Raw genomic sequence first — 26,694 nt, forward strand, 5'->3', positions numbered from 1 at the left:
TGAAATGGGACTTTGGAATTTTCCAGATAAACATCTGTAAATCTGTTTCAGTTAAATTTAATCTGATTGACCCAAAACTATAATATTGTTTGTCTACTTACTGGTGTTTGTTTATACAGAGTCTAAAAGGGAATTACTCACATGGCAGGTCTAGTAAAAATAAGGGTTTGAACCAATTGTATTCAAAAATAAGCATTTCTTGGCACTTCATTTAGAAAGGAGGTAACATGGATTTCCTTAAAAACATGGATATGGGAATATGATGTGGAGAAGGAAAAGATAAACAAATGAGATTAGAGAGTAGAACATACATAGGTATCCCAGTATTTGTAACATCTATGTTGCACCCAATACTGTCCATTATGTTGTTGTGAAATGGCATCTGATAAAAAGTGATTGTTCAAGTTTACTTTTAGCCAGTCAGTATCCAGTGTAAGGACGTGTTCACCTCTTTAATTTTTTAATTCAAATTCCATCATGTATCTTTTCATTCCAAATCCTGATAACGACATGCCAACTTGAATTTCTGTCCACTGAGAAATCAGCTGCTTTGGGGTACCAAAGGGATCACAGTCATCATCCAAAAGTTAGAAGTCAAGATAGACTGTATTGAGAAACTTTTTATTACAATATATTAATATCACCACAGATGGTCAAATCAAAGCTCACAAAAGCCTTAGAAATCATTCGTTCCCAAAGCCCCACATGTGACAGCATATTTGTGTGTTGTAATTTTGCTTTTTAAGGCTGCCATGTAGAACATCTCCCATCCTCTTACTCTCTTCTCTTCTCCCCTGCATTTCAGTCATTCACATGAGAAGAAAAATTTTGAAGACAGTTTTGTAACAAAAAAAACTTTATTTCTAGCAACAGAAATACTTTGAATTCTTTTGGAAAATTTGTATTGCAATTTTGCTTTTTAAGGCTGCCGTGTAGAACATCTCCCATTCTCTTACTCTCTTCCTCTCTTCTCCTCTCACCTGCATATCAGTCATTCACATGAGAAAAAAAGTTTTGAAGAAAGCTTTGTAACAGAAAAAAACTTTATTTTTTGGCAATAGAAATACTTTGAATTCTTTCTGAAAGAAGATTGTTCTAAAATATATTTTCACATATAGAAAAGATGAATGGCTTTGAAGGGGAATGCATTTATACTAAAAATAACTGAACCTATTCCAAAGGGGATAAGCAAGACAAGATTGAAAAGGAAACAGAATCTACATCCCAATGTGTGTTCAGTGACTTTAATGGGCTAATTTAAATTTAACTGAAGCCTACCCATTGCCAGTTCTGTCTTCTCTAGAAGACTCATCACCTAGAATTCAAATGGGAAAATACACACCCGATAAATCATCAGGAAAACTTTAACATAATGAAAATTTACCTTTTGTCCATCATCTGCCAGTTTTGTTGTATATTCAGTTTTTCCCATGAACCAAGTTCAGGCAACTGCATCCTATGATATTGCTATAATCCTCCAAGGTCTGGGGGTAAATGATTGAGAAAACATAAAATAAATTTTGCTGTAATGCAAAATATTGCTTACAGCACAATTTTAAAAAATTATTCAATGTCAATACTCAAAGAAAGAAAAAGTCCACGTCAAAAGAGTCTGAAGTTGCAGATTTTGTAGAACTTATGTCTACCATATATGCATACATATATACTCATATACAGATATACACACACACAAACAGATCCACCTCAGCATGTTTACAAGAGAAGTGGCAGAATCTACCTTGGCTATGTAAAAATCAAGATATAAAAGTAATTAAGGTAAATATGTGCTTATATATGTAAATGGCACAGTACCATCTCTCTGTTTCTTTCTATTGTACCTCAGCCACAACTAACATGCTATTTAGCTTGTAAAGAGTACAGAATCACTGATTTATAGCTGGAAGCACCGGGGATGTCAGCTGTTAAAAATCCCTCATTTTATGGCTGAGAAATCTGAAACCAAATGAAGTGAAATTCCTTGAGTAAAGCCACACAAGTAGAAGTGATAGAGCCATGATGTGATCTAGATTCTCGGAGTCTAGATCTTATTATCTTCCCTCTTTCCTAGTGTTGTCAAATTCAAATAGAAATGGATTACTATGGGTTACATGCATAGGCCATGGACATGACACCTCTTCTTGATGCCAGCAACCCTTTGAAGAAGTTGTGAATACCTGAGAATCCTTCCATGAATAAAGTGCTTCTCTAATACAGAGGGGAAATGCAGTAAGACTGAAACCAAACAGGAATAACCCAGCAGAAACAAGTGATTCTTTTTGGTTAATTAAGAATTTTGTTATCTGTATACACAAGCACATATCTTACCAGATCCACGACGACTTCCTTTCAGGCTTAGTAACTGCAGCTTTGCCTCTACTACTCTCTTCTGCTTCTTTATCTTCTACTGTTATTAATTCTTGTTGTTCTTGTTCTGTTTTTGATTCTGGCATCAAAGAATATGAAGAATTCAGTTAATGTAACAGTACAAATGTCTTTCTGGTATTAGCAAGAGACACCAGTAGCCTTTAACTGGCTCCTGTTGTAGACAAAAACAAGAAACCACGCACGGTGAAACACTGAGAGCACTGGATTTAGGGCCAGGAGCCCTGATATCTTAGCTGGGCGGCTAGCTAGAGGAATATCTTTCCTGGGCCACATTTTTCACACCTACAATATGGCTGGGCTGTAAAAGGTGAACTCTGAGGTTCACCTTACAGGGCAATTTAAAAATAAAGTTGTTTTTAAGACAAAAATAATGATTCAGTCTGCAAAAACTTTGATCTAGCTAACTACACTTGTCACCGTATCAATGGGGCTTAGCTCACCATAAGCAGCCAGGAAATACTAGCTACGGAAGTGAATTATCTGTTTTTCACGGTGGCTCAATCGCCACCAAACATGTTACATTTACATGATGATCTCTTTTCTATCTCGTCTTGATCCTAACTGATTCTTCCTTTCCTCTGACTCAAAAGTCAGGCTGACTTACAAAAGAGCAGGGCCAAAAAATCTTCTATCTTCCTTTGTAGCTTCCATATTTGCTTTGAAATTGTTAGTTGAGAAATTTGTCATTTTTAAAGTTCTTCCTCAGCTGAAAAAGTGTTCAATCAAAAATATTACATCATTTTCCTTGTTATTCCATCCTATTCCTCTTCACCTTTCAAATCTCAGTTTACTAAGTAGCTTGTTTGTAACTACTAAAGCTACATGTCTTCCCTCTCTGCTCTCTAGACCCCAGCTTGGTTAGGGATGAATCAAATTGCTAACTGTTACCAAGGACAATGAAGCACCAAAAGTTCTGAGATTCACAATACCAAACTAGTGCAGGTACTTGATAGCACCCAGGATAGAAATTGTTTTCTAGTGAGACTTTTATAAAAGTTTTGAATCATATATAGCTAATATAGTAGCCTTCTCCAAATTATTTGCCAACAATTATAGATGACAGATGGACACACAGATAGACTGATAGACAGATAGAGAATCAGAAAGAAATAGACAGATATAGATATATGAATTAACTTTAAAACATTCAGAGAAAAAGGTTCTTTATTCCACAGTACTGGACTTCAATGCTCAAATAAATCCAGCTTATTTCACGATAACAGCTTATATTCTTCTAAGGACACAGGTTAGGGGTCACTTATATAAAAATAAAAGCCAACTTTGAAGGGAGAAGAAGAACCTAAACTTTTGTACTTTATGTCAAAGAATCTGAAGTTACAGAAACAGAGAAAAGTTATCTTGAAAACTAGAAAAAAGTAAGAATTTACAAGATGAGTAAAGAATGTGAACTTTCCTGTATTTACACTCTTGAGGCTAAGGGCTGAAGATTACATTATCAACAACAAAACTAACAGAAACCACATGATTATCTCAATAGATGAAGAAAAAGCTTTTGACAAAATACAATACCCATTCCTATGCAAAACATTGGAGAGCATAGGAATAAATGAAACTTTCCATAAAATAATAAGCAGGATCTACCTAAAACCTTCAGTAACCATTATATGCAATGGAGATTAGCTAGATGCATTTCCAATAAGATCAGGCGTGAAACAAGGATGTACATTATCACCACTATTATTCAATATGGTAATAGAAATGTTAGCTTTAGCCATATAAAAAGATAAAGAAATGGAAGGAATTAGAATAGGCAAAGAAGAAACTTAAGTTATCACTCTTTGCAGATGATACGATGATGATGATGTACTTAGAGAATCCATAAAAAAAAAACTACTTCAAATAATCAACAACTCTGGCAAAGTTGCAGGTTAAAAATAAACCCAGATAAATAATCTGCATTTCTATATACTACTAATACAACCCAACAGCAAGGCATAGAAAAAGAAGTCCCATTTAAAGCTATGCTAGACACTATAAAATATCTGGGAGTCTACCCACCAAAACAAACCCAGGCTACATGAACACAATTACAAAACACTTTTTGCACAAATAAAGTCAGATCTAAGTAAGTGGAAAAACATCAGTTGCTCGTGGGTAGGCCAAGCTAATAATAAAAATGACAATTTTACCTAAATTTATTTACTTATTCAGTGCCTAATCAAACTACCAGATAATTATCTTTTAGAGCTAGAAACAATAATATCAAAATTAATCTGGAAGACCAAAAGGTCCAGAATATCAAGGGAACTAATGAAAAGAAATGCTAGGGAAGGTGACCTAATCCTACCAGATCTCAAATTGCATTATAAAGCAGCAATCATCAAAATCACTTGGTACTGGCTAAGAGACAGAGGGGGACACCAGTGTTAATATGTTATGTATGCAAGACACAATACTCAATGAATATAGCAACCTACTGTTTGATAAACTCAAGGACCCCAGCTTCTGGGATAAGAACTCACTGCTTCACAAAAATTGTTGGGAAAACTGGAGAACAATGTGGAGAAAACTGGGCATAGACCAATGCCTGACACTGTACCGAAGAATAAGGTCTCAATGAATATATGACCTAGGTATAAAGACTGATACTATAAATAAATTAAAGGAGCAAGGAATAGTGTATTTGTCAGATTTATAGAGAATGGAAAAATTTATGACCAAACAAGAGATAGAGAACATTATGAATTGCAAAATGGGTAATTTTGATTACATTAAATTGAATAGTTTTGCACAAACAAACCCAATGCAACCAAGATTAGGAGGGTAGCAGAAAACTGGGAAAGAATTTTTGCAACTAGTGTTTGTGATAAAGACCTCATTTCTAAAATATATAGAGAACTGAGACAAATGTATAAGAATACAAGTCATTTTCGAATTGATAAATGGTCATAGGATATGAACAGGGTGTTTTTAGAGGAAAAAATTAAAGCTATCTATAATCATGTGAAAAAATTCTGTAAATCACTATTGATTACAGAGATGAAAACCAAAACATCTCTGAGGTACCACATCATACCTATCAAACGGGCTAACATGACAAAACAAGAAGATGATAAATGTTAGAGAAGACTTGGGAAAGTTGGAATGCTAATTCATTGTTGGTGGAGCTGTGAGCTGATCCAACCATTTTGGAGAGCAAACTAGAACTATGCCCAAAGGGCTACAAAAATGTGCATACCCTTTGACCCAGCAATATCACTTCTGGGACTCTATGCCAAAGAGATCATACAAATGGAAAGGGTCCCACATGTATAAAAATATTTTTAGCAGCTCTCTTTCTGGTAGCCCAAAACTGGAAACTAAGGGAATGCCCATCAATTGCGGAATGGCTAAACAAGTTGTGGTTTATGAATGTAATGGCATACTACTGTACTATGAGAAACGATGAACAGGAAGACTTCAGAGAGATCTGAAAAGGCTTATATGAACTGATGCTGAGTGAAAGGAGCAGATCCAGGAGAACTTTGTACACAGCAACAACCACAGTGTGCAAGGAATTTTTCTGGTAGACATTACCTCATTGCAATGCAAGTACTTGAAAAATTTCCAATGGATTCTTGAAGCAAAATTCCTTCCACATTCAGAGAAAGAACTATGGAATTGGATCAGGATAGAAGTGGACCATTTTCTTTTGTATTATGTTTTGTTTTGTTTTATGGTTTCTCAATTCATTTTAATTCTTCTATGTAATATGTATTTAATAGGAATGTACATGTAGAACTTATATAAGATTGTATGCTGTCTCAGGGAGGGACTAGGGAGGGAGTGGCGAATGGGGGGGGCGGAATCTATGGTATATGGAAGTGATTGTCAAACACTGAAAACAAATAAAATAACTTAATTTAAAAAAAAAACCACCATTAGCTGGTATGCTGTACTCATCTTCCTCAATATGTTTAGAGGGGTTTTTAAATTAGTTTGTCCAATATCTCTCCTGAGCACTTATCTCAGTGGAATTCACGTGCAAAAGTCATGAGTAGGGTTCTCACAGTAGTTCTGAAGCATGGCAGAGCATTTGCTATTATCGCTACTTTTCATATGAGAATTTAAAGGAGACTGAGTAGTTAAGTGATTTGTCCAAGCTTTCACATGGCTAGTAAGTGGTGTAGAAAAATCTGATTATGATGTAGTAGGAGTGATTCCTCTCTCACTCTTTCCAAAGAAATCTTGACATGCCCGATTTCTCCCAAATTCTGACATTGATGATGGTGAAACTCGTCAGAAGGATAGCTGGAGAATCTCAAGGTAGAATTTACATATTCAATTTGAGCAGGAAATCAGAGTTGATTCAAGTCTTCATAAAATTCCACAATGACTTTTTTTTCCCTCTTCTCTACTAAGATGTATCTTTTCTTTAACTTGGTTTTTGTTTTAGGATTCCTATTGTGGGCACCCTGGTGGAGTTCTGCTCTAAAAACTGAAAATGACCAGTAATATTTTGCAAATAAGGAGGAGACCAAGAACAAGAGGCTTATGGCCAATTAAGAGTCTCATAATATTAAATGTGCCGTAGGGAAAAGACATGGGCCAAAGCTTAGTTAAGGAAATCATGCATTCCTTTCCCCCTTTATACGTTGGATTTGGTACCGTAACTTTAAAATGAAAATGCATTCTCCCTACAAAAAGCCTGAACAACAGCCCTGGTATACTCATTGACTAGGTGGGAGAACTTGGGTAAATAAGGTCTTGCTTCAGAATCTTGCTTTTTTCATCTATAAGACCAGAACAATGATATTTAAGTCATCTCCACCTCAGAGCTATCATGAAGATAAAATGAGATAATGTGACATAGAGAAAGCCTTTGTAAATAAAATCAGCCAATTAAATGTAAGCTCTCAGTTATCAGAATAAACCCTAATGAACTTTAGAGAGGATTCATCTTAACTGGAGGTAAATCACACGTTAATGACTTAATTTTCTTTTTCAACTATTCTTTTGCCCAACGTTAATTTCAGTCTTTGTACCAGTCATGGGCCTTTTCCCAGAAAAAGTGACTTAAAGCCTGGTACAGAGTGGAAACTTTAAGGTAAGCCACTTGGGTTTTGTTCCTGACGGTACCATGTGCTAAATATATAAAATAAGGAAAATCATAATCTCTAGTATTAAAAGTTTCCTCATGAAGAAAATGAGAATACCTTTTTCTTCTCATTCACAATCATCAAATTACTTGAAAGCTTTTGAAAAAAAATCATATTTTTCTTCATAATGGAAGATGATGCTGTAATTTGTTACTGACCTTAAAAATCGTGTCCTAGCTTTTCAAGTCAAAAAACATTTATTAAATGGCTCCTATGTTCAATGCATGGTGCAAAGCGCGGAGGATACAAAGAAAAACAAAAATGTCACTCCCTGTTTTCCAGGAGTTCCCAGCAGGAAGACAACATGATTACATGTCCTTAAAAGAGGATATTAAAAATTAGGAAGTCATTCTGCATGTATTTCCCCCTCAGCAGCTCCTAAAACTTCCTCACCTGCCTTTGGCTCAGTGCTCTTCACTTATCCGTATTCAGAATTTGCCTGAAGAGACCAAAAGAACGTGGATGAACCCAAATGGAGCTCAATAACAGAAAGGATAATAGACTCAAGAGCCAACACCATCCCCTCAAGCTGAAATGACAAGTCATATGGGGACTGGGCTGAACATGGTTATAAAGTTGTTCCAAAGAAAACTGAGCTGGGAGACTAGAGTTGCTTTCATTTATCTGGGAAGTCATATGGTAACAGAGTTACTAGATCTTTTTCTGTTTAACTCTGGAGGATAGAAAGGGAAACAAATGATATAAGACGTAGGGGAAAATGTCATGGTTATCGCAAGCTGAAATTTATCTCAAAGTTCAAGTTATTGAACAATAAAAATGGCCCAGATGTTGTTACTGCATATTTTTAAGCAGAAGTCAGATGGCATTCTGTCATCGATGCTGGACAGATTTATTTTGGGTAGCAATTGAGAGATCATTGCAAAATACCAAGGTCCCTTCCAGATGGATCACCACCAGGTCTAGGGATTATACAAGGGGAGAAACCCTTAGAAGCAGGGAGTATGGAAAAGAAAAGAAATATGGACCACAGATTCAACGAAAAATGGAAGTATGTATTCTGACTTTCTATATTCTATAAGAGAACTCTAGGTTTTGATGCTTTTGTGCAAGGATACATGTCCATTAGAAAACCTTTGGAGGAAATCTGATTTCTACTCTTAGTAGCTGATTGTAACATGGATGTATGCAATTACTTCAGCTGTCTTGCCTAACTAAAAAGGAGGGAGAAATTTAGCCTTAAATTTATGATCCTAATATTACACAAGGCAGGTCTCATTCTGTGCACAAAAGACAGTTTCTGCCTCCAGAGGGCTTCATAATTCAGTGGAAGGGACTGGAAGAGATGTTCACAAACAAAACTACTGGAAATGCTAGAAGAGCCAAGTGGCTCTGTGATATGGGAAATTACAGAACTGGGCATTGAGTGGGGATATAGGGGTGTATGACTGATGAAAGCAGCCCTGGCAGGCCAAGAAGCATTGTCAGTAAGATTTCTGATGATCTGCCTGTTCAAGAGAATGTATGAATGAAACAGGAAGCATTTATCTCACATACATTAATGAGGACATCATTTTTATTCATAACATTAACAGTCATCCTTATTGCCTGCTTCTCACCACTTTCGTTACTGTAAACACAACAAACATTCGATAAATTTTTCTTGAAGAAATGGGAAAAGGTGTACAAAAACGCTGCTGCCTTACCTTCTCATAAACAGCTTGTGGGTCTTCTCTATATTTTCCTTCTTCCTCTCCCAGTAATTTTTTCAGTTGTTCCTCTCTGATTTTAAAATCCAGTTCTCTACAGAAGAAAAAGGAAGAGTTTTATATATCTGGTAGTTAAACTGACTTGGATTTCAGGAAACCTAAATTCGTGTTTTAGTACTGGTTCTTGAACCCCATTCTAGGTTCAAGCAATTGGCTGTGTCAATTTAGGCAAGCCACTTATCCTTTCTGACCTTACATTTATTGTACTGATTAAATAAAAACCCTGAACTCAACGAACCCTGAGGAATGTTGCAACTCTAGTATTACATGGCAGAGTCAAAAAGTCAAAAGTATGAAAAAAGCTGTTTTCAAGGGAAGAAATCCATCTTAACACAATCTAAAATCACTAATAACTAGAGAAATGTAAATTTAATTAACTCTGAGTGTCGGCTTCATACCAATCAGATGGACAAAGACGATTACAAATGAAAATGACAATTAGTGGAGAGCTGTGTGAAAACAAGTGAAATCAGTAACATTAAAGTATTGTTGGTGGAACTGAATTGGTCTGCCATTCACGAAAGCCCCCACACAAAAGTATTAAATTGTCTGTACCCCATGGTGAGTAATGACATTTCTAGGCCCATAGCCAAAAAAAAATTTTTCACAGGATAGCACCTGTACGTATAGAAATGAGTTATAGTAGACCTTTTATGTAGAACAAAGAACTGGGGACTAATGTGATGCTCATCATTGGGAAATGATTGAACAAATCATGGTGTATTAAATGAATGGAATATTAGTGTATAATAAAATATTATACAGGGATGATAATAGAAAAACCTGAGAAGACTTCTATGAACTGAGAGAACATGAAGTAATCAGAAATGGTGAAAGAATTTCCAATAATAAGACTGTGAAGAAATCATCACAATATCAAGAAGAAACACAAGTATGAAAGACTTACCAAGTCTAGTTGTAAAATGATCCACCACAATTCCAGTGATGAATAATGAACCATAGTAGCACAATCCTAAAAGTGGAAGTGATCGATTAAAGATGCAGAATGAGGCATAAATTTTTGCATAGGGTCAATGTGGGTATATTTGTTTTGCTGGACTATCCATTCATGTTTGTTATAATAATTTTAAAATTTTTTCTTTTTTTTTCTTGTTGAATAGGGATGCAAAAGGAGGGAGGTGAAAGGAGAGGGTGAGAGAAACACATTGTTAGGTATAGTGTCACAAAAAAAGGAAGAAAAAGAGAAGCTAGTCATTGTAGCATTTATCACTAAACAAAATGCAAAAGAAGAAAGACTAGAATGAATCATATAAAAACAAGCAGCACAGTTTTCAAACTGACATTTTGAATGGATGATAGGTCAAAATAAGAATGCCATCTCCAATACTGTAGAGATTCTCAGTCTCATGTTTTTTTCTGCTCCACATGTTGATCTATTCATGTGATGTAACTCTTATTAAGTTTAAAAAATAGGAAAGTTTTCAAAATCATTCTATGACAATCAGGAATAAACAGTTTTAAATGGATAAACAAACAACTTAACTTTTTCACTTAAATGGCTAATGCAAGAACTCTGTACCTCCTGCAAGATAATTCATTAGGAAAAATACTTGTAGTGTCCCCAAAATTTAATGAAATATGCATGAATTTCTGCAAATAAAATGCATGAAACTATCCACATAAATGTACACATTTATACATAGGCATTCAAATATATATGTGTGTGTGTGTGTGTGTGTGTGTGTGTGTGTATGTATGTGTATGTGTATATATATATATAAACACACAAAGCCAAGACAAACATATATGTGATTAAATGCATGTATATATTTATGTACACTATTGTATAACATATACAATATTTATACAATCATATATTTATATGTGTACATGATTATATATATTTATAAATACCCACAAATATATGTGTATATGTATGATAATGTGCTGAGAAGAACAGTCCCACATAAGTGTACAGAGAGCAGGCCAAGAAAGGCTAGGTCCAAGTTTGCATCTGAAACACAGTGGTTGAGGAACAGCCCCTCGTTATGCTCAGCAACACTCTAAGACAGTAAGTTTGCAGAGACACCAACCTGCACTGGTAGGGGGCATTTCATTCCCTAGGAGCATCTCCATACCAGTGAAATCACAGATCCAGTCCATGTCCTTACCCTATTACAATTTCTTAATTAACAGTATATCCATTTTGGGGTGACTATATTTCTTTGAACATGGTACTTGCCTTCTTCATGTTCTACACTTCTACTTGAAAGCATTGAGTCTAATGAACTCATTGAGTTCTCCAATAAAACAATGTCAACATTTAAGAAGTTTTGACAAGATACAATCGGAAACTGTGTTATAATTACATTACAACTAGATGTGAGTAGTGTAAATTATTTATAGGCCTTTGAAGAAATCAAGACACATAAAAAATTTGGCTCAACACTCTTTAATAATCTAAGAAGTAGGTATGCTGCTTTGAGATTTGTTGTAATATATTTTGAACACAAATTTACCCATTATTAGCAGTCAAACATACCCTAAAATGACTTCTATATGAATACCTTGGTTTTTACCCTATACATAATATCTATTCCAACTTATCAAACTACTCTATCTCTCCTTTGTTCATCATTTATCTCTCTCTCCCTCTATCTCACTCTCTCTGCTCCCTTTTAATTCATGTAAACTATTTCTTTTGTAGAGTTGTGCTTATGTTTTTAGTTTAGCTCTGCTCTATTTGCTTTACATCCTAAGTTTGTGGAGATTTTACCAGATTTCCTTCTATTTCTGATACTGATTTCAATCCATGGTAATATTTCATTGCATTTAGAAGGCAGAAATGAATCAGCCAATTCCCTGTTTCCCAGACTATGTTCATAATATCAATAAAAAGAACAAGAACAACAAGAAAATGTCTAGATTTCTTACTATGTGCCAACAATTTTGCTAAGTGCTTTTCAATTTTCACATTTGGTACTCACAACAATGCAGAGAGGTAGGTGCTATTATTATTGCTATTACATTGATGAGAAAATTCAGCCAAAATGAGGTTAAGTAACTCCTCCAGGGTCAATAACATGCCATAAATATCACTGAACAGAGAGCTATTTAAAAAAATATACTCTCCCACTTGGAAAGGTTCCCATTGCAACTACATGGCTAAAATTATGTAATTTTCATTTTTAAATTTTCACTGTACTCTATCAGATCATTATCTTAAAAACTGTAACTATTGCGAATACAAGCTTCTGAATGTACCTGATAAGCCAGAATCTTGTTTTAATTTCATAATTTATTTCTTCTTTGATATCTTCGCCTGTTTCATGTCAGGATTTCTATACCTTCAACTTTTTCCTTTAAATAGAGAAAATGTTTAGAAAGTATAATTATAATAGAGTCCAAAAGGGAATAAAAGTAAGATGATACTTCAAATAAACTCCTCTGTGCTGATGATTAGTAATTATGAAATCTGACAGGAAAGATTTCTTAAGGAGATTATAGTCAATTCCTTTACAATCGTATCCAAGACTCAACCTGTAAAGATGAAACAAGTACTTTGATTTTATTTTCAAAGACAATGTCACTACTGTCTATGAGAAAAAAGATGGTAATTTCAAAACGGCCATAAACTTTGTTAAGAGCGTAGAGAAACATTGGGTTCAATAGCCTAGACTGACAGGAATAAGAAGGAAGAGCCTATTTATGAATCTGCCTAAGTTTCTCAGTTCTCAAGCAGAATTCCTTAAGTGTCTCCTAAGGGCAAGCCCTGAGTTTGGTACCTGAGGGATAAAGAGAAAAAGTTCCATGATCTTCAGGGCCTTACAGATAACAACCCCTTGTTGGGGTTAGCATTAAGAATAGAGTGGAGAACAGAACACATAAAAGAGATAACAAGAAGGTTTTCAGGAGGAAAACATCAAGAATTTCAATGGATACAATGAAAACAGTACGAATAAAGGGACCTAGCATTAAGAGATCCCAAACTGTATGATCATAAATTAACACCATTTGGCAATTGTGTAAAAAAAAAGTGTTTCTCTTAAAAGGTGTATTAACAGAACAGACTTACATAAGATGTCTCAGAAGTAACCAAACTTAGCAGTCCAGGGTTCAATTAACCCAAGAATAAAAACGAGAGAGGAAGAATTCTGTATCTTAGAGGAACTGCAAGGAAACCAGAAATAAGTTTGATAGAGGTGATCATGACAGTTCAAGTTGAATATACAACTTTAATATCAGAGGATACTGGTATTATTGCCAATCTTACACACATTCAGATTACCACTCTACAAATTAATTAGTTATTTGAGAGACTTGGTGTGGCTAAAGTCAATTACCACCCTTCCACCTGAGGATCCTGTTCTTTCCTGCATTTAAAGGGAGTTCCAATGAAAATAGACATAGTATTCATCTCTAGCATACAACATTCAAAATAAGAGGAGAAATGGAAAAGACCTTCTACAGCTATGTTGGGGAGGGGCATTCTGATAACCAAAAACAGGGGATAGGGATAAAGATGATTCCAAAAGAAAAGTAGAAATCTTAGAGTACCTTTGATGAAGGAAAATTTTGCATGAACAAAATGAATTCCACTAGAATAAGAAGAGAAATATCAAAGACAGGAATCAAGGATACACACACACACACACACACACACACACACACACACACACACACAGTCTTTCTCTTTCTCTCTCTCTCTCTCCAATACCTCTGCCAAATTGTGGTCATGAGGAGTCAGACATGAGCAAAAATAACTGAACAATATACTTTGATTAACTGTAATGGAAAATGTTAGTCGGGAGAAAAGATGGTGAAACACATTTTGTCCCTCTTGCAAGAGAACAACAGGGAAATATAGATGCAGAAAGGAGTACACGATATCAGGCTTAGTTGCTATGTTGTTCAGTTTTGTTTAATTCATTCTGTATTACAAATGACATTTCAATAGTAAGGGTGGGAGTGCATATTAGGAAAAGACTAGGATGCACATCCCAAAGGCATCAATAAAATTGCATGTACCAACGACAAAAATAAAAAAAAAACTTCAAGATAGTCACTTACTAGTACTTAAGAGTGATCACACTAGGAAAGGTGACATTCTTAAAAGAACAGATTAATTTATAATATCTTGTAATGAAAAAGTAAGAATTTTGAATTTTTCATCTTTTGATTTGGTTCCTAATAATTACTTATCTGTGATTGAATCCATCAATTATTTATTCATTTCCCTGACAACCTGAGGAGTGGGATGAGTTCTGTCTTGACCTCAGATAGTTCTTGCCCAATTTCACTTCTAGGTTCAAAATATCCACACATCTAATTTTGATACTTACAATAAGATATATTTATGATAACAAAATGAATAGGCAAATGAAGCTTTTGGTCCTCCAAAATCTCTTTAGGTTCAAGCAGCAATTATTTGCCAGATAATACAAATTCGGGAACTATGGAAATGATCTCTCTGCTGGCAGGCATCAAGGGACAGGGTCTTGTTGTTGGTCAGCTCCAGTGAGGGGCTTCACTACTGGTCAGCGATGTGGACAAGGCCTCTTGCTCATGGCTTGTGTTGTGGGAGGGGTCACTGTGGCAGGGCCTGGGTGCCCTGCCCAGACTGCTCACTTGTTTAGGGATCTGCTGGTTTGTAGGAGAGCAGGGTCTCCCTGCAGAGACTGCCCCAGACTCAGAGAGAACTCCTACCACTGCTGTGGCTCTTGGATGTCTTTCTGTCCCCTTCCACTACAGTGAGACAGAACTTTTCTGTTGGGTTGGTAAGCTGCTTCACAGCTCCTAGACCAATTCAAAAGCGGTTTTCTCATTGTTTGGATGGGAATTTCTCAGGGCTTCAGAGGCTACCTTCTTCCCTCTGCCATCTTGGCACTAGAAGTCACTATCATACATTGGCAATTAAAGAAAAGAAGTATTTCCCTTGAAGGTTATTTCATGTTTCCCTTGCATAGACCTTTTTGGTACACAATAATTTGCTTGTTGTCTATCTAATAAGATTAGTAACCTCTCAAAATCAAGAACTGCTTCTCCATTTCTTTTTATCCATGCATGTATGAGCACAAGACCTAGAAAAGTTTAGCTTAATAAATGCTTAATAACTTGATTTGACTTGGAAACAGCAGTACACATGTTTACAACAGGCTCACAAGAGCAATTATTGAAGGTCTTCTAAATGATCAATAATAATGTAATGGAATGACATCATGCATGGCAGACAGAATACCTTTAAGTGTAATAGTTGCAATGGTAAAATCTGTGTTCCATTTAAATGCTAGTTTGGTCATGGCACTATTTTCATTTTTAAGAGCTGTTTTTTCTGATGCCATTTCTTTGTGTAGTAGCTTTTCATGCTTGCAAAATTAGCTCCAATTATAATCATTTGAAATCCTCCTCACAAAGTTAATTCATTTTTGTTTAATTTTGTAAATGATGCATTTAATTTGGGTCAAATCACAAGGTGATTCTTAAAAGTTATAAGGTCAAGTCCATACTCACCATCCAAGTTTGTGGACTGTATCTCCTTTCATTATTGCAATTACAAAAGAACTTGTTTTCCTTCTTAGTGCCTTGGCTGCTGAGTGAGAGAGGAGATGGAAAAGAAAACAACTTGTTCCTCTTCACCTATAAATACAAAATGACGATAATAAAGGCAGAATGCATCTGAAAATATTAGGAAGAAAACTCCTTCCCAGTCCACTTGGCCAGATCAATCTGTAGCTTTCCAGGTAGAACCATGAGCCATTCACTGATAGTTTGCCTGCCTCCATTTCTTCAGTTAGTATTCTCTTGATTTCCTTGGATTCTCCTGTAAATCATGATTCTTACCTTTCCCCCTTATAGCACATAAACCTATTGCTCAATGCCAAACACATTTCCTTTCATCTTCCAGCTTCTCTTTTCTCCTTCCATCTTTGGACAATCAAGGAGTCATGACCTGGCTCCCTCCTTTTGACTCTACATCCCTGTCTTCCATATACATTGTGTACTTTCCCCCTCATCTTTCTCAACCCTTTACTGAGCCAATTCAACACAACAGTGACCTGTTCAGTTGAATTCCTTGACCTTTTTTCTTTCTTAGGTAACATCTTGCCAAACCCCAGCCTTAGATCACTTCCACCATCCACCTCCTTTCCAATCATTCACACTGCAAGAAGCAAAAAAACAAGTTACCTGGGTGAACTTCCAAGTTATGTTACATAAATATTCTATACACATCCTTATTTGGTTCACTCATACTTACCACAATAGCTACTCCTAACCCTTCCACGCCCCCTTAAGCTTCCCTAGATACTATCTCCCCTTAACTTCCTGGATAAATCCCTTACCCTCACTCTCCACTGCAAAAATAAAACTTGTCACCAAGAGTTTCCTCTTTTCTCCTCCCTTTCTTCCATCATTCAGACGTCATCCCAACCCAATGCCTTCTTGACTTCTATCTTGCACAAAAAGGAGATAATCTTTCTCCTTATCAAGTCAAACACATTCACATTAACCTTGGTCCTGTTTCCCATCATCATCTCCTGGAAATTATCCCCAGTATTATTCCTTCTCTCTCTATAAAACCTCTAGTCTCCCTCTACTCACTTGGTCTTGCCTTGCTACCTACACAATCATACTCACATCTTCTCCATACACAGAAACAAACAATCAATGAAAAGAACCTTTTCTTGAGCTGACCATCAGCACTACTTATTATTCTAAAACTTTAAGTTTCTCTATGTCAATTCTTCAAAAAGCTTTTTCCTCAGACAAACTTGATGCCTGGGAAATAACCTTAATTTAGAAAGGCCAAGGTCATCCACTGCTTCCCAGTTGTCTTGACTTTTGTCTAGCCACTAGACTTTGATGGCTCTGGAACAGACAAAGAGAGACTTAGGCTGATGACTCTCTCTCCACTTAAATCCAATTCATGGCAAGTCCATTATGATGTTACTGGTTCTCTGCCAAAACAAAGGGGAAAAAAACAAGATGAACCCTTGAGGGTCTCCACTTTCTCTCCTCTGACCAACTTTTAGAACTTCTGCAATCTGCCACCATCCAAACAACAACATTTATCCTAACTTATTTGTCTTTTCAGGAATAATCACTCCCAATCCTTACCTCACAGTTTCTATCCTCCGACCATGCTACCTTGGCCATACAGAGTAACATCATAAGTGTTCTATAATTTAATCAGCACCTTTAAGTAGCTGAGATAATTTCTTTTTTTTGAAAAATCATCTTGGGATCAGAAAACAAAAGTCTGGATATCAATGTTGGATATCATATTGATGCTGAGGAACAAAAATCAATTAATAGAAACATATTATTCATGGAGGATACCTCCATTCATTTTTTATATCTCAATAGCATTGAAAAGATTCAAAAGATCACAGCTGTGATAAGCATAAAATAAATAGTAATGATAATGATAACGATAATAATAGCTCTCATTTGTATGGTGATTTAAGGTTTTCAACGTGTTTTACAAATATCTTATTTGAACATCATAACCAATCCAGGAGGTAGGTGCCCTGTTAGTCTTCCTTTTATAAATGTGGAAACTGCGCAATACTCTATCCACTGTACTACCCACCTGCAAGTCGACTGAGTAAAAGTATAAATATTGAAGTGAGAACAACAGAGAAATTAAACATATCTCTACCACCCAGCATCTTTTGAAACCTAATAAGTTCTCAACAAACTATTTAAATCTATGGGATCTTAAACCAGTCACTGAACCTTTGTGGACCACAATTTTATCATTTGTAAAATATGGAGGTTAACTCCTGGGATCTCAGAGATCTTGCAAATGTTATTATCTAGTGCCTCTGTCTCAAAATGTCAATGAGTTCTCTAAGGATTTAAGAGAAATTTATACATCGTGAAATAAATGGATAATGAGAATAATAACATATATAGAATCTTACAGCATGCCTTATGGAAGATCAAAGTTCTCTTTCCACAATATGTCACACCACAACAAAAATCCTCATACGAGTAAATCATAACCCACAGCCACACAAGACATCAATCACAAAGCAAAACCACTCCACCACCTCCACCACAATCGACAGCAAACCACTCCACAACACAATGATCTACAGTCAACTACTCTAGAACATCAACTACTCTATAACATATCATTCCACATTTGATCAAACTGCCACCGTCCATATCACAACTACATCCTACCTCCTTGCTTTCCTTTTCAGGAATGATCTCTTCAACTTTATGCTACATGGCTACCCAATGCCCCCAAATCCCCATGCCACCTTGGTGATACAGAATAACATTTTTTAGTGTTCTATGATGCAATCAGCTGCTTTTATTGGCTGAGTTTTGTTTTTTTTTTTTTTGAAAGATCTTCCTGGGTTTAGGAAACAAAAATCTGGATATCAATGTCAGATATCATATGGATGTTGAGGAACAAAAATCAATTAATAGAAATATATTACTTATGGAGAACACCGCCATTCACCCTTTTCATCTCAAGTACATTAAGTAGTTGGTTTTCTATGGAAAAGGTCACAGCTGTATTACTCATTGATGTAAACAGTAATAATAATGATTATGATAATATCTTTCATTTGTGTGATGCATTAAGGTTTTCAAAGTGCTTTACAATTATTTGAACACCTAACCAGTTCAGGAATTGGTGCTATTATTGTCTTCATTTTCTAAATGAGGAATCTGCATAATATTCTATCCACTGCACCACATACCTGCAAATAGATTAGTTAAAAGAATACACACTGAAGGTTAAAAAATAAGAGTGTGAACAATAGAGAAACCAAATGTATCTCCACCACACAACAGGTTTTGGAACATAAGTTCCCAAAAAACTACTCCAGTCTATGCTATCTTAAACCATTCCCAGAACCTCTATGGACAACAATTTTATTGTTTGTACCACTGGGGTTTAATTCCTGGGATCTCTGAGATCTTCTTGAGAATCTTATGATCTTGAGGAACTGTCTCAAAATGTCAATGAATTCTCTCAGAATTTAAGACAAAATTTTCTATCATGAACTATCAATGGTTAATGAGAAAATTACCAAATATAGAATCTTAAAGAGTGTCATCTAGAAGATCAAAAGTATTATTCCACAACACACCACTCCGCAACAAAAATCTTCATAACAGTAAACCAAAATCCACTAACACGCAATACACCATTTCCAAAATAAACCACTCCACCATATAATAATCTACAGCAAAACACTCCACAACACAAAGATCCACAACCACTTTATAACCTAAGAATTCACATTTTTTCAAACTGCCTATTTCCATACCACAAAACAGAACCTACTTCCTTGCTTTTGTTTTCAGGAATGTTCTCTCCTAGTTCCTGCCCCCTGGTTACCACCCTCCCCCCCACTCCCATGCTATGGTGGTGATATAGAATAACATTCTACGTGCTCTATAATATAATCATCAACATTTAATGGTTATTGAATGGTTACCATCTTTAGGGAGTAATCAAGACATTGTCCTGAGTTGCATCCAACTCTCATTTTCTTTTTTTTTCTAATGCTTATTTAATTTTCGTTTTCAACATTCATTTCCATAAAATTTTGAGTTCCAAATTTAAATCCCCACCTCTTCCCTCTCCTAACCCCATAACACCTTGCATTTTGATTACCCTGTCCTGCAACATGCCCTCCCTTCTATCACATCCTTCCCTTCCTTTATCCCCATCTTCTCTCTTTTCTTGTAGAGCAAGACTGATTTCTACACCCCATTACCTGTATTTCTTATTTCCCAGTTACATGCAAAAACATTTCTCAACATTCATTCCTTAAACTTTGAGTTCTAACTTCTCTCCCTCCCTACCTCCCTACTCATCCCCATTGAGAAGGCAAGCAATTCAATACAAGCTAAATATATGTGTAGTTATGCGAAAGACTTCCATAATAGTCGTGTTAAGACTAACTATATTTCCCTCCATCCTATCCTGCCCCCTATTTCTTCTATTCTCTCTTTTAACCTTGTCCCTCCCAAAACTGTTTACTTCTAATTACTCCGTCCTCCTATATGCCCTCCCTTCTATCATCCCCTCACCCCGCTGGCCCCTTCTCCCCTATTTTCCTGTAGTGTAAGATAGATTTTCATACCAAATGTTATTCCCTCCTTAAGCCAAATGTGATGAGAGTAAGTTTCACTTTTTCCCTCACCTCCTCCCTTTTCTCCTCCATTGAAAAAAGCTTTCATATTCATTAAGCCTAGACCACACACACACACACACACACACACACACACACACACACACACACACAATACAACTTTTCCAACTATTACTAAAACATTTTAAATTGCTTGCTGGCAATTTTTTTTTACTGCTTTTCTGAAGCAACCCAGGTTAAGTGACTTGGCCAAGGTCACAAAGCTAGTTGTCAAGTGTCTGAGGGCATCTACGAACTCAGGTCTTCCTGGTTCCAGGGCCAACGCTCTATCCTCTGTGCCATTTAGCTGCCGTGTGCTGCTATCAAAAGCGCAGAATTAATTAACACGGCCTTCAGTACTAGGTGGTTAACAAAATCGAAATAACCTTTTGGAGGGGCAGGGGCACTGGATTCAGAAGCCAATCTTCATTTCCATTAATTAGCCTCTGCCTGTACTCTAGCACCGTACAACCCAACTTCCGAGGCTGTTTCACGTGTAACGGGGAGTCTGACGACCCGCCCTGCCCACCTCACGGCTCTCGGGGTTAACAAGAAGGGCGGAAGGGACCTGACCACGGATCCCTCGGTCGGCCCTCCGTCATTTCTGCAGATGAAGAAGCTGAGCCCAGAGGAGCGGCCTGCCCAGGCTCACACAAGGAGGCACCGATGCAGCGGAATCTGCTTCATATTTCTGCCACCCTTTACTCAGCGCTGACGTACGATCCTCCAGAGAAGCGAACGGAGAACAAGGGAAACCTCCTTAAAGTTCCTCCAGAAACTCGAGCCCCACGCGGGGGGAAGCTGGCGCGACGGAGGAGACGGCGTGTGGGCTACTGAGGGACGCTGGGGACACGTGGTTACGATAAAGGCCGAGCATTCACAGCGGGCCATACAGTTTACGGAGCACTTCACACGCACTGCCATGGATCACGCAAAGAGATCTGACTAGTATTCCAGTTTTTAAACCCGGAGGCCCCGAGGGGTCACGGGCAGAGTCTGCCTCACAGCCTACGCTGGCGGACGCTCAGAGGCCGGGCTCCGGGAATCACCGGAGGCGCCCGCCGTAGGTACCGGGGTCAGCGTGGGAAGGGCGATCGCAGAGCAGGCCCCACCGCGGGGACGGGCGCCCCTGGTTCCGGGGCAGGCACGCGGCCCTCACCCGGCTCAGCCCCATCCCGTCCGGAAGAGCCCGACAAGGCCGACTCGGCGGGGACGCGCAGCCAGGCTCCAAAGCACCTCCCGATGCTCTGGACCCGAGACCGCAGAAGGCGCCACAGCTCACGGCTGCGCAGTCGCAATCCCCTCCGCCCAGACCACGCCTCCCCCTGCCTTCGAGTGCCTCTTGCGCTCTTCCTCCTTCCGGTTCCCACGGTCAGCGGCGCCTGCGCAGAAGCCCAACCTCTCGTGGTGACTTCCAGGTCTCGCGATATTCTCAGAAACTCGGGCGAACGTGCGTGACGTCATCACCGAGCGCCGCTTCTGGGTTTTCCCCCAGAAAGTGTCCCGAGAGAAACAGAGACGGAGGAAGAGAGCGCTTGGGTGCGGGTCCGAGGTTCCGTGTGGGCTTCTTGTTGCTGGGTGCTGCTCTCCTGGATGGAGCAGGTGGCGGATCCTGAGAGAAGACCTCGTAGGGGAGAAGCCAGGCCTCCTTCGGCTTCTAAGTACCTCCCTCAGGAGCGCGAGGTGGAGTCCCGTTCATGGCACTGATTCGGAACCAACGTCTACGCGCGCTCTGACGGCTGCGGTGTGGACCGAGTTGTCCCATTCAAGGCAGTCCCGCCCACTCGTGAAGTGGGGTGTGAAAAACCAGCTCTCCGTGTCCAAAACCAACACCTCATGGTTTCCTCTGACCCGCCTCATGCCCCGTGGAGTGTCGCCCAACAGCCCCTCCATCCCCAGGGGGGTGAACCTGCGGAGCACGGCCCACGAAAGACCAGATGTTTTCCCCAGTGGATGCGTGGTCAAAGGACGTGAACAGTCAGTTTTCAGATAAATTAAAGCTCTCTGTAATAATATGAAAAAAATGATCTACTTTGCCATGGATTGGAGACACTCAAATCAAAACACGTGAGGCCCCACATCCCCCCCTTCGGGTGGGCTAACGTAGCTGGGAAATGGTAAGAGGTGCGAACGTTGGAGCGCTGTTGCATTGTCGGTGGATTTGTGAGCTGGAGAGCAATTTGGAGCTAGGCTCAAAGGGCTATACAAGTGTATACAGCAATACCACTCACTGGTCCGTGTCCCAGAGAGATCATAAAAAAGGGAAAGAGCCCTCATGTACAAAAGTATTTATAGCCACTTTTTCGTGATGGCCAAGAAGTGGAAATTGAGGCGATGCCTGTCAGTTGGGGAATGACCAGACAAAGCTATGATATATGAATGTAGTGGAATTGTCTTGCTCCATAAGACATGGTGAGGTGGGATATTTCAGAAAAACCTGGAAAGACTTGCAAGAACTGATGCCGAGTGGAGTGAGCAGAACCAGGAGAAGGCTGTACACAGGAGCAGCAACATTGCAACACGACTGACTGTTAGATTTGGCTCTTCTCAGTCTGGAAACTCATGATGGAAAATGCTATCCACATCCAGAGGAAGAACTAGGGAGTCTGAAGGCACATCAAAGCATCCTTTTTTCTTTTTGTTTTTTCTTTCTCATTTTCTTTCTCTTTTATTCTGATTCTCTTTTCATGATGTGACTTATGTGGAAGTCTATTTAATATATTTATACATTTGTACATTGATGGCCCGTATCAGATTGCATGCCCTCTTGGGGAGGAGGGAGGGAAAATTTAGAACTAAAATCATATAAAAGTGAATGTTCAAACTAAAAATAAATTTATTAAAAAACTAGGTGTTGAGTAGACTAAGCAGACTGAGTAAATTAATGAGTAATAACTGATTAAATTCTGTGTGCAAAAGCCTTGTGCTAATGCTGGGATTACAAAGAAGAGACAGCCTTTGGTCTCAAAGAAGTATCTATCTTGATGGGGAATGCGACACATGCAAACACAGGGCCCAGTGTTTTTTAAGATGTAGCATTCAGTCAGATGGTAATACATGTTCTTCTGTATAGTTCCATGGAAAAAAACCATGTTTATTTCTGGTGATGAACATCCAGACATTTTCTATTTCTTCAGTAACTGTGACTGCTAGAAAGATATGGGATGTAGCCCTGACAGAGGCAGTTAGTTGACCAGTCATATTTCCATAGACTTTACCCCCTTACATGATGATTGCGGAGCTTGGACTAGAAAATTGAAAAACAATACTGAATGAGTTGCTGCTCCATATAAGTGCCCTGGCCACACATATACCTTACCCCTCCCCGCACACATCCTGGTTGGAAATGTTCCCTATGGCAGAGAAGAATATTCTATAGTTACCATATTTCATACAGTACCTTTGCTTTGAACTGTTTCCTGTCTGAACAGTAAAAGTAAACACAGTCGGAAGGGGTGAGTTAGGATTTTAGATAGATGAAGGAAACACAAATACCTAAAATTTTAGTTCTTTAAGGAAGAACAAATAATAAATGAGATGGATCAGGGCTGTATTCAAACTAATTCTTTTCTTCTCTATAGTACTTTCTACAATGACTTATACATATTTGATCTCCTCAAGCCCCAGTGACAGTCCCTTACTCTAAGCAGGTGGTATGTTTTTATAAGAACTGAGGCCATCCATCATAAATATCACCACGAGTTCTGTCATAATTCATTCTCTATATACCAAAATTTCTTTATACCTTCAGTGTTCTTCACTGTTAAGGAGTATCTATGTGTAGAGAGCATGAAGCTCCCTTATCTACCCTGAAAACTTTTCATTCTCTCGTTTCAGAAAATAAAATGCCCACTCCCTTTCCAGAACTAAACACTTCTTTTATGCCTTGTTCCCATTCCTCCTCTCTTTTTTAGGACCATGGCTCTATCATTTGTCCCCTTTATCTTCAAATTCTTCATATTGACTTCCTTTCTTCCCCTCATAAATATGCTAGTGTCCCCATCATGAAAAACAAAACCGAAATCCTTCCCTTAATCTTGCTACTACCCCTATGCTCAAGATAAGTTCCTACATCTCTTTTCCCTTTCACCCATAAAGTCCTAGGAAGAGTAATCTACAGTTACCACTTCACCATCCACTCACTCCTCCACCTGCTAAAACTTGGCTATGACCCTCAATGAAAATGCAAAGAACTTTGCTCACTTCCATATTGTCATTTCCAAGGTCCCAACTATATTAGTCTCCACCTTCTTTGACCTTTATTCAACATTTGACATTGAGTACCTTTCGTCCTTGATACTATCTCCATTTGCATGGAATCATTTCTATCTTGGTTCTACAATCTAGCATTTCGGCTCTTAGGGTGTTCAGTAATTCATCTTTTCATGTCCGTAAATGATGGGAAGAGGAATCCAAAGGGTACTGTCCATAACCTTTTTCTCTTTTATTGATTCCATCCACTACCATATTATCACCTCCATGCAGACATTGCTAAAATCTGTATTCAGTCCAGACCTCTCTTTTTAAGCTATGGATCATATATCCAGATGTCTAATGCATACGTAACAAAGAGAGGAATAGGACTGGATAGTAAAAACACACTTACCAAAAAACAATGATCTTGCTTCCTTAATCTTTTCCACTTTAATTTTCTTGTCAACATTGAAACTCCATCTGACTAAATTGAATTCCTCCAAAACTTGCCCCTCCATCTGCTCTAACTTCTGTTAATGACACTGCCATGACCCAGGCTGTAAACTTTCAAGTCATCTTTCATTCTTCTCTCTTGTGATTCCTAATCAGTTATCAAGACCTAGTGAGTCTACCTCAGCAAAATCTCTTGGAGCTGTTCCCTCCTCCACGCTCACATTGCCTTTATCCTAGTTTGGGTCTTCTTTTCTTCTCAGGGTAATAGCCCTAGTATCCATCAATTAATAATGATAACAGCAGCACCTAGCATTTACTTAGTGCTTATGTGCCAGGCAATCAGTCAAACACTTAAATCCTACCATATTTGAACCTTACAAGGATGGTAGGAAGTAGGAGCCCTTATTACCCACATTTTACTGATGAGGAAACTGAGGCCCCAAAAAACTAATGTGACTCGCTGAACTACACACAGCTACCAAGTGTCTGAAGGCAGATTTGAACTCAGATATCCCTGACTCGAGGCTCAGCATTCTATCCACTGTGCCACCTCTAGATGCTAAAATAACTTTTTAAAATATATAATTGCAATCATTTCACTGCTCTGCACAAAAATTTCAAGAATTTCACACTGCCTAGAGATCGTTCTCAGTGGGGACTACTGCCTAGAGGATACAAAACAAGTCTTTTCGTGTGCTGTTTAAATATCTCCACTATCTAGCTCCAAACTGCCTTTCCAGCTATATATGAAGTTTGTGTTCTAAAATAGATGACTAATGATACCAAGATTTATGCTTCTTTCGTGCTTGCATGTTACCAAGCAGTGCCTAGAACATTTATTTTATTTTATTGTATTTTCTCTGTGTTTTTCAAAGTCAAAAAGGGGAGGGTGAGAGCACTTACAATTTATTCCACCATCTTGGCTTCCAGAAATTCAAACTTTTAATCTGTGGGCCGATAGTCTCAGGAGAAGCTGCTGCTATTAGAGCGGGTCCTATGATTCTCTCTAACTCAATTCTGCTGGACTCCTGGCCTGTGCTGATATGTTGGAGAATCTGCACTACTGCTTTTGCTTCAGTCAAGCCTGGCAGTTTCTGCTCTGCACCACCATGCTGGAGTCTGCACTCCCCCAGCCCAAGTGACAGATTCTTCCCATCAACCTTCCAGGCTGTTCTGGGCTAGAAATCTGCCACACATTGCCTCCTAGTGGATTCTGCCACTCTAAAATTTGTTCATATACTCTTTATTGAAGTATCTGAAGGAGTTAAGGTGAGTCCCTGCCCTAATTCCATCATCTTCAAGATTCATTTCTCTTTAAAAGCATAAAGTTTTGTTTCCTGTCCCACAGGAGATATGTAAACTTTATGAGGACAAGCACTGTCACTTTCATGATTTGATGTCACCCACCAAATCCAGTGCCCTACTGCCGTTATTGTGAACTGCTGATGAGAACAGAATTGATAAACTTATCTTTTAGAGTTGGGCTCCCCCAATATTTAGTTTCTCTTGGTGGCATAATCCCTCCTTCCCTGCTCCCCAGCTGGTCTTTGGTCAGAGGGCCATTAGGGACAGCACGCTTTGATCAGGGAAAGGCTTTAACATCATACACTTAGTGCTTGAAGTGAGCTAAGTGGAGGACAACTATTCCATGCAACTCATTTTAGAGATGGGGAAACTTGGGCCCAGAGGGTATTAGTTGACTTTCCTAAGATT

The 26,694-nt window shown here is 38.2% G+C and overlaps 1 long non-coding RNA gene across 3 annotated transcripts; it reads right to left on the reverse strand.

Moving 5' to 3' along the window:
- Positions 1-838: 838 nt before the first annotated feature.
- On the reverse strand, positions 839-21,651 carry LOC140501920 (uncharacterized). Of its 3 annotated transcripts, XR_011966431.1 has the most exons (9): positions 20,721-21,622; positions 15,683-15,808; positions 13,248-13,342; positions 12,437-12,532; positions 10,119-10,184; positions 9,149-9,245; positions 2,326-2,443; positions 1,385-1,484; positions 839-980 (listed from the first exon to the last, which is right to left on the reverse strand). It is a non-coding gene; the product is annotated as an uncharacterized lncRNA (long non-coding RNA). The 3 variants fall into 3 exon arrangements; XR_011966429.1 differs by lacking the exon at positions 13,248-13,342 and having other exon boundaries at positions 20,864-21,651; XR_011966430.1 differs by lacking the exon at positions 13,248-13,342 and having other exon boundaries at positions 20,721-21,632.
- Positions 21,652-26,694: the final 5,043 nt, after the last annotated feature.

This window comes from Notamacropus eugenii, chromosome 4 (genome assembly GCF_028372415.1).
Source record: "Notamacropus eugenii isolate mMacEug1 chromosome 4, mMacEug1.pri_v2, whole genome shotgun sequence".
Lineage (NCBI taxonomy): Eukaryota > Metazoa > Chordata > Mammalia > Diprotodontia > Macropodidae > Notamacropus > Notamacropus eugenii.